This window comes from Bison bison, unplaced genomic scaffold, assembly GCF_000754665.1.
Source record: "Bison bison bison isolate TAMUID 2011002044 unplaced genomic scaffold, Bison_UMD1.0 scf7180017864456, whole genome shotgun sequence".
NCBI classification, from domain to species: domain Eukaryota; kingdom Metazoa; phylum Chordata; class Mammalia; order Artiodactyla; family Bovidae; genus Bison; species Bison bison.
The window spans coordinates 26,996,310-27,004,241 of NW_011495018.1; the positions used below are offsets into that span (position 1 = coordinate 26,996,310).

The 7,932-nt window shown below is 51.8% G+C and overlaps 1 protein-coding gene across 2 annotated transcripts in view; it reads right to left on the bottom strand.

The window, feature by feature from the left end:
* NEURL1 (neuralized E3 ubiquitin protein ligase 1) overlaps nucleotides 1–7,932 on the bottom strand; it is a 73,813-nt gene that overhangs the window by 22,744 nt on the left and 43,137 nt on the right. The gene's annotated exons all lie outside the window — the stretch shown is intronic.

Consider the following 7,932-nt stretch of genomic DNA (forward strand, 5'->3'; position numbering starts at 1 on the left):
TCTCATCTGTAAAATGGTGACCACAGCAGACCTCCATGGCATTCTTACAAGAATTAAAGAGATGCTATATTTACCAGCAATCCCACTCCAGGGCATATATCCAGAGCAAACCATAATTCGAAAAGATACATGTACCCCAAGGTTCATTACAGCACTTTTTACAATATCCAAGACATGGACATAACCTAAATGTCCATCAACAGATGAATAGATAAAGATGTGGCACATATATACAATGGAATATTACTTAGCCATAAAAAAGAAGGAAATAATGTCATTTGCAGCAACATGGATGGATCTAGAGATTATTACACTAAGTGAGGTAGGTCAGACAGAGACATACAAATAACATATGATATCACTTACCTGTGGAGTCCAATTTTTAAAAGTATACAAATGAACTTAGCAAAAAATTAATCTGGAAAAAAATTCATTACAAAAAAAAATGAATTTACAAAACACAAACAGATTCACAGACTTAGAAAATGTACTTAAGGTTTCCAGGGTAGAAGGATGGGGAGAAGGGATGTTAGGGAGTTTGGGATAGAAAGGTACACACTGCTACATTTTAAAATGGATAACTAACAAGGTCCTACTGTATAGCACAGGGAAGTCTGCTCAGTGTTACATGGCAGCCTGAATGGGAGGGGAGTTTGGAGGAGAATGGACACATGTATATGTATAATGGACACATGTATGCGTATAATGGACACGTATACATATAATGGACACATGTATACGTATACTGGACACATGTATACGTATAATGGACACATGTATACGTATAATGGACACATGTATACGTATAATGGATACATGTATATGTATAATGGACACATGTATATGTATAATGGACACATGTATATGTATGCCTGAGTTCCTCTGCTGTGCGCTTGAAACAATCACAACGTTCTAAGTCAACTATATTGCGATACAATTTTTTTAATTAAAAAACAAAACCCAGTAAGTAGTTGCTATAATAATAATTCTATTATTACTAATAATGGTTGTAAATAAAAGTGTGAAAGTGAAAGTGTTAAGTCGCTCAGTCGTGTCCGACTCTTTGCAACCCCGTGGACTGTAGCCCACCAGGCTCCTCTGTCCATGGAATTCTCCAGGCAAGAATACTGGAGTAGATTGCCGTGCCCTCCTCCAGGGGATCTGACCAACTCAGAGATCAAACCTGGGTCTCCTTGCATTGCAGGCAGATTCGTTACGGTCTGAGCCACCAGGGAAGCCCACAGTTGTAGATAATTATATTATTGTTTCAATTAACATCAATCTGTGCTCTCCTACACCTCTGGTCAAGCTATTTCCCCCTCCCTGCATATCTTCTCTCCCTGCCTCACCCATGCCTCTCCAAATCCCACCCATCTTTCAAGGCCCAGGTGGATCCTACTATGTTTAAGACAGCCTCATCCTGAACCTGCGGACCTGAATACCAGTGCTGGCATGATCATTTACATCACTAATGAGGGAGGCTTGTCTCACTTTCTGGACAGTATGGAACAGGGCAAAGAGCAGGAGCCCTGGAAGCAGGAGGTCCTGGGTTCAACCCTGACCATGCCACAGATTTGCTGTGTGACTTTGGGCAAGTTGCTTCATCCCTCTGGACCTTAATTGCTTTCTCTGTAAAACAGAGTCATCATAGCTGCCCTGCCCACCTCTCCAGGCCATTGTAAGAACCCAGTGACTTCATGGATGTAAAAGAAATTTTCAAACTTTAACACCTGATCCCAACATAAGGTCTTATTGTTTCTTATAAAAGCAACAACCACAACCATAGGAAATGATCAGTTCACTTCAGACCAGTTGGAGGCCAGACACTTCTGTTTTCATTTACCCCAAACACCGTAAACCCAGATTGCAGAGTGGTCCTAGATTGGGCTAGTTTACACACAGTCACTGAACAGGGATTCCTCTTTGGGGGAGACTCAGAGGAAGCCAGAGAGCAGGTGGGGAGGGGCTTCAAGTGAGAGAGATGATTATAAAACTGGCCAGATGTGAACTTCTCTGGGTTCCCTCCAGGGGCCCACCTCCCTCACCTGCTTCTAGCCTCAAGGCCTGGCCCAAGCCTATTTCTCTTCTGGAAACCATCCCTTCCTCCTTCCCACCTATAAACCTGAATTTCTCTCACTCATCCTTCAGACCTTGATTTTAAAGCCCACCTTCTCCTGGAAGTCTCTCTCATTCCCAAACCAGGTCCAGGGGTCCCCTATGTCCCTAACAGACCTTCCATCACCCAAGCAGCCTTTGTCAAATCTGGATCCTCCACAGAATTTAGCCCAAATGCCTTGAGGCACCCATTGTAGGCAATGCATGGACTTGTCTTCCTCACACCCAGAATGGTTCTGGGCATGTGAGAAAAGAGTCACTCAGACCATTTTCTGTGTTCTGCGGCTCTCTGGCTAGGAAAGGCTATGGGATTATTTATGTGTCTCCCTGATGGACCGTGAGCCTTCTGAGGGCAGAGACCATTGTCTTTTTACTGCTGTTTCCCCAGCGCCTAGCTCAGCAGACAAAGCAGGTACTCAATAAAAGCACTGAATGAGCTGCCCCTGTTCACTTCTTCAGTCCATTGAAAACTTGCTAATGATCAAGCAGCACCCACTTGGTGCCTTGCTTTTTCTGGTGCCCAGTGGATAAATCAGAGAAAGTGAGGACTAAAGGCACAGCTTCCTTCCTTGCCCAGAACCAGAATCCTGCACTCCATGCCTGACTACAGTCCAGGCTGCTCCAGAACCTTCCAGCACTCCCCACCTGCCTACAGGAAGAAGGAGAAAAATTGCAAGGGTTGATTTGTTTTCTTCTGTGTCAGGAACTGACACAAGTGCCTTTCCTGTACAGCCTCATCCCACTCTGCCAAGCCCTGACAGTTAGGGATCTGTGGGAAGCAGCCTTGAAGATGTCCCCAGTGATCCCTACCTCCACCTCCTGGCCATCCCTTTGTAATTCTGTAAGCCCCTTCGTAACCCTCTCCCCTAGGGTGTGGAGTGGACCTAGCAACTAGCTTCCAACAAATTGAATACAGCTGAAGTGATGGGATGGGACTCCCAAGGCTGGGTTGTAAAAAGCCCTTGCTGCTACTGCTGCTAAGTCGTATCAGTCGTGTCCGACTCTGTGCAACCCCATAGACGGCAGCCCAACAGGCTCCTCTGTCCCTGGGATTCTCCAGGCAAGAATACTGAAGTGGGTTGCCATCTCCTTCTCCAATGCACGAAAGTGAAAAGTGAAAGTGAAGTTGCTCAGTCGTGTCCGACTCTTAGCAACCCCATGGACTGCAGCCCACCAGGCTCCTCCGTCCATGGAATTTCCCGGGCAAGAGTACTGGAGTGGGTTGCCATTGCTTTCTCCAGGGTAGACAGCTAGTCACCAGCAAAGTGGGCTTCAAACCCAGGCCTCAGATCCATCTGCCTTTGGAAACACTAGAATGATTTTTAGAATTTATACTAACTATATGTGCTTGTTTTACAGGCCACCCCCACATACATACGCTGAGGGTCCCCAGGATGAGAAATGCAGGCCAGCATTAGACTCCATCTTTTTTCCTTGCCTCTCAGGTTGCTCCCTCTGGGAAAAGTAGCCTCAGTGTAAGGTGGCCCTGTGGACACGCCCACATTGGAGGGACTGGGGACCACCAATCACCAAGTAAGTAAGCTTAGATGGGGCTCCCCCTCAAGCCTTCAGATGAGCCTGCAGCCCCAGCCAGCAACTTGATTTTAACTTCAAGAAGGACATTAAACTGGAGGCCTTAGCTACAGTGTCAAGATTTCTGACCCACAGAAAATGTGAGATAATTAAATGTGTGTTTGTTGTTTTACTGGTGAAGGAAATGGCAATCCACTTCAATATTCTTGCCTAGAAAATCCCATGGACAGAGGAGTCTTGTGGGCTACAGTCCATGGGGTCACAAAGAGTTGGACATGACTGAGTGACTGAGCATGCACATTGCTGTTTTAAGCCACTAACTTTCAGAGTAATTTGTTATGCATCAATACAGATCACTTAGTTCCATGGTACAGATGAGGAGACAGAGGCTCTGAGAGGCAGTAATTTGCCCAGGGTCACACAGTAAGCAGTGAAGCTGGGCTCTGACTTGCAGACCTGTCCGGCTGTGCAGTCATCCTCACTGGGCTGCAGCTAGCTAGCCAGCCAGCATGCTCGGTCCACTCTGCCCAGTGTGAACCCTCCACTCCACCCTGGTCAGTTTCTCCATGATCTCTGCAGCCCCCATGCACACCCTTTGTTGTGTAGGGTTAAGGGACATGTTAGCACCTGACCATCTGACCCATAGAGCTTGGCCATGGGCAGAGCAGGTCCTGCTGCTCCCTGGAACACCAAATGGATCCAGTGACCAGGTGGGCAAAAGAGAGTGGCAGGGAGTGGGCGTGGGCAGGATGGGCACCCTCACAACCAAGCTAATCTCCACACAGAGCCTCCTGCTCTCATTCACTCCACGGCATCCCAGTCCCTGATGTTTCCAGCAGCCAGATGTACATACAGATGTGTCTCCCAATACCGGCACTGCAGGGAGGGAACCAGCCCTCCTCCTCCCCCTCCTCACCCCAAGATTCCAGAAGGGGATTCCAGATGATAACCTTTCTGAGCCCCTGTCTTCACAGTGACCCCACAAAGTGCCCCAAGCCAGGTCGGAGAGAATGAGGGGACACATGGCTTAGTCCATGTGCCACACAGACCATCGCCCCCAGCTGTCCTCTGTATGCACATGTGTGCATATACTCACAGCAGGTGTGTGCCTAACGGGGACAGCGTCCAGATGACACATTGTGCCAGGGGCCTGCCAAGGCTGCAGGAGGTAGAGATGCAGTCTTGGTCTTTACAGGCAGCCGGGGTGTATGGTGTGTGTATGTGTGAGTGTACACTTTTGAGCGCACACAGGCCTGGAGGAGCCTCTGTGGAGACCCTCACATGCATGTACACTGTGCTGGCTGTGCCCCAGGTGGGCTGCCCTTTATGTCTGCTGGCTCACTTACTCTTTCCACAACCCTTCCAGGTAACCCTTACCACCCCCACCCACTGGGACTCAGACAAATAAAGGCACTGACCCAGAGTCACACAGCCAGTAAGAGCAGAACAGGATTCAAACTCTCACCAGGAACAGCCGTCTCACTCCCTCCCCAGCCCTGCCTGGCCTGTCGCCCAGCTCAGGGCTCACGTCTTCCCTCCTATCTGCTCCCCTAGACCGCCTGCCCCACCTCTGTTGATGTGGTCCAGCAGCCAGGGCCCGAACCCCACATTCTTCCTCCTTCCTCATTGGTCAAGCATCTGTGGGGTTCCAAATACTGGGCTGGGTGAAGAGAACAGATAGGGACTAGCCTAATTCCTCACACCCACAGGCATAAGTGGGGTGAGTGTGTGTGTCACCTGTGTTCACAGACACACCTGCCAGGCTCTGGGGGGCTCACCTTGGCCTAAAAGCCTCCAGAGCTGCTGCCGGCAGACAGGCGGCTCTTTCCCTGCTAATCCCGGATCGCCTAAGTCCCTGTGATGGCCTCTCCCCTGCTGCTGGAGTGAGAATTAAGGAACCATGGAGGGGAAGCGGGGAGTTAGCCGCGGAAGGGACAAGGTCTGGATTCCCTCTGAGCCGCCAGCTACGTGACCTCAGTCAGCCATTTCCCTTTCTGAGCCACAGCATCCCCTTCTGTAAAGGGACAGTGAGAGCCAATCTCTCAGGCCCCTGCACCCCAGCATCTGGAGTTTGCTGGTCCAGAGACCAACCTGAGGGTGACATGTGTGTCTGGGTGCATATGTGTGTGTCTTCCGCACATCAGCCCCTCAGCAACCGGTCCATCCTTTGCCCTGGGTCACAGCGGGGTGGGGAGCGCTGAAGAAAGTGAAGGAGGCAGGAGGGAAGAGGAGGAGAGGGTGGGAAGGAGAGGGACGGGGGGCCTCTGTGCTCTCCCCCACCCCATCCTGCCCTCAAGACAGGGAGCAGCTCTGGAAATCTGCCTCATGAAAGAGATCAAGCGTGTAACTGCCGAAACCATTTTCCAAATGAGAATTAATCTCTCCCAAGGGTCCCCTGCCAGGCTGATCCCAGAGGAGCCCGACTCCTCACCACCAGCCCGATCACACACACACGCGCGCACGCGCATACACACACATACACACGACTTGTGCAGAAACACTGAACTCTACCAAATAACAGACTTTCACAAATGTGGCTGCTCACACACGGACACCCAGAGACAAAATGTTCGGCCTCTTAAATATGACACAGGTGGGTACACGTTATGCAGGCACACACATACGGAGGTCTAAAACTCAGGTACAATAAGCCGACACCAGAAACACAAACCACCAGGACGCGTCCACAAGCATACCACTAGGAAAACCCCACACAGCCCCTCACCTCGCACTGTAACCCAGCAACCCAGAGTCTTCAGCCCCAACCAAACCAAGCCCCAGGCACCCAATCAGGAACGAAGGACCTTGTGCTCCAGAGTCAGGTTGCAGGGCTGACAGCACCCCTAGGAAGGAGCAAGCCCCTGGCATCTCCCACTTCCCCCAACTCACCTCCCAAAAGAGGGTGAAACCAGAGCCACCGGGGCAGCCAAGGTCCAGGCGTGGGGACCCGTGGGTACAGACACTCATGCAGGGTCCTGGCTAAGGGGCTCTGTGGGCACAGGCAAACACTTACACTCCACGCCCCCAAACTCCTCCCACCTATTCGTGTTGATGGCAGGCTGGGGGCGGAGCTGGGGTCCACTCACGGGGGCCCAGGCTGAGGAGAGTGGTCCAGGTGAGGGGCTGGCGGCCAAGGCCCTCATCCAATGGTCCGACTCGTGGAGTCTCAGCGCACCCCTGCCAAGCTATCCCCATTCCCCACAAGAGAGGGAGGAACAGGACATACCCCCAGAATGCCTCCCCAGGCCCGTTAGGCCTTCCCTGGGTCCAGTCCTTATTCACATTGTCCCCTGCGGTCCTCACGATACTCCTGTGAGGAGGCTACTGTCACTAGCTCCATTGACAGATGAGAAAACCAAGGCTCGAGGGGACGCTTGCCCTTGCTGCCACCGTGTCTGTCTCCTCCAGAGCAGGAGTTCTTGATGGCCATACACCATCTCGGGTACTCTTGGGGTCCCGCTCCCCTCTGAACCCCGGGCTCCCAGGCAGCTGAAGATAGCACACTGTGTCCTGAGCCTGTTCTGAGGGCCTCTTCGTCCTTCCCAGGCCACGGGCCTGCCCAAGTCTGACTCCAGTGGAAAATGCCAGTCGGCTCCAGACCCTATGCCAGCAGGCCCCACTGGGGCCAACAAGCCCAAGAGGAGCCCCCGCCCCACAGACAGGCAGGGCCAGGCTCAGGTCAGGCCAATCCAAGTCTCAGGCCAAGGCCCAGGCCACTGGCACTGCCTCTGGCCGGCTCCGGATTATGTGTCTTCCAGGGCCTTCCATCTGTCACTTAGCCCTCTGGGCCCAGGACAAAATTCATTTCCTTTTAAGAGAGCCAATGATTTGCTTTTCCCACGTTTCCTTCCCTGCCTTTTTCTTTTTTTAATTAGAAATTACTCTGTCAAAGTCCAGGGCCCGGAAAGGGGAAGTCACCTGGTCACCAGTCCTGGCCACGGCTTCCCACTCGTTCCTGCCACCACCCTCCTTCCATCCCAGGCGCTTCCCCGTTCCTCGGTGCCCACTGAACCCAGCAGATGGAGGCAGCCCCACCTCCTAACGCCCTGCCTGAGGAGGGTGGAGGCACACAGAGGGGAGTGTAGCAGGGACTCCCCAAGGTCAGCCCACACTGTTCTGGCCCCAGCCAGTCTGCACAGGAACCCCAACTCCTGGGGCCCAGTGATGACAAAACAAGTCCCTGGGAAGACTTCCCCTTCTGGGTCTGGCGCCACATCGGCCATGTTCCTCCCAAGACCACAGCCCTGGAGCCAAGCAGACAAGGAGACAGGAGTAGGGGCAGGC